Genomic DNA, 1,107 nt, shown 5'->3' on the forward strand with positions numbered 1-1,107 from the left:
AGATGACACGCTCTTCTACAGCGGACAGGTGGAGGCATCAAACCTCTTGAATCACTTGAGGACGGTGTAGCCTTCTTTACCGTAGAGTTGGCACACGACGCCAGGAGCGCCGCCACCATTGCCACCACCGCGACCGCCCTTCATGCCACGCCCGAAGCTGGCATCCACCGCCACGGCCGCGAGCGTTGCCACTATTGTTGCCGCCTCCTCCTCGACCACCATTGGCAGCCATGTTGGCGTATGAGTGGGAGCTTCCTCCATGAAGCTCCATCCTTTGCTCAAAGGAGATGAGCTGGGTGTAAAGATCCTAGACGGAGATCGGTTCAACCCGGGCAGCCACAGCAGAGACCACCGGGTTGAAGTCAAGATCCAGACCCATCAGGATGTAGGAGACAAGCTCCTCATCTTCAAGGTTGGAGCATGCAGACGCCATTTCGTCTGCCAGGGACTTCATCTTCGCAAAGTACTCCGAGATGGTGGACGTCCCCTTTGACACCGTGGCAAGTGCCATCCGTGTACTGATGACGCAGGTGCGGTATTGGGAGGCAAACATGCCTTCGATCACCGCCCAAGCCTATGTTGCGGTCTCGGCAGTGGAGACCTATCCAAGGATTTCTCGCGATAGATTGGAGAGAAGGTAGTTCAGGACCTGTTGGTCCTTCGCCACCTAGCCGTCATACTTCGGGTTCAGAGTCGGTGCTGCGCCCTTGGCGTCGCCGTCGCCCTTGACCGGTGGAAGGAATTCCGCCGGCATCTTCGGCGAAGGCTTGATGAACTTCGCCAGTTGAGCCCCCTTGATCGCCGAGACCACCTGCGCCTTCCACATCTGATGGTTGGCGCGAGTCAGCTTTTCGTTGGGAGGACAGAAGCTGAGAGACGGAGGAGCAGATTAAGCGGAGGAGGCCATGGCGGAGCTCTTCGACTAACCTAGCTATAGCTCTGATTACTATGTAAACGTAGATGGAACGAGATACCCCTTAGGGTACTCGGCTGCGTGTTAATGTAGGTGGGAACAGCCCCCACGGTGGCTTGTACATGAGGTTAGGATTACAGCAAGACAGACTCAATCTAGATCAACAAACTACCTTGTACAACAATCTAGAGACT

The 1,107-nt window shown here is 55.7% G+C and overlaps 1 non-coding gene across 1 annotated transcript; it reads right to left on the minus strand.

The window, feature by feature from the left end:
* Nucleotides 1-276: 276 nt before the first annotated feature.
* LOC136525010 (small nucleolar RNA Z247) lies at nucleotides 277-415 on the minus strand. Its single transcript, XR_010776345.1, has one exon. It is a non-coding gene; the product is annotated as a small nucleolar RNA Z247 (small nucleolar RNA).
* Between the last annotated feature and the right edge of the window lie 692 nt (nucleotides 416-1,107).

The sequence above is a fragment of the Miscanthus floridulus genome, chromosome 18 (assembly GCF_019320115.1).
Source record: "Miscanthus floridulus cultivar M001 chromosome 18, ASM1932011v1, whole genome shotgun sequence".
Classification (NCBI taxonomy): Eukaryota; Viridiplantae; Streptophyta; class Magnoliopsida; order Poales; family Poaceae; genus Miscanthus; species Miscanthus floridulus.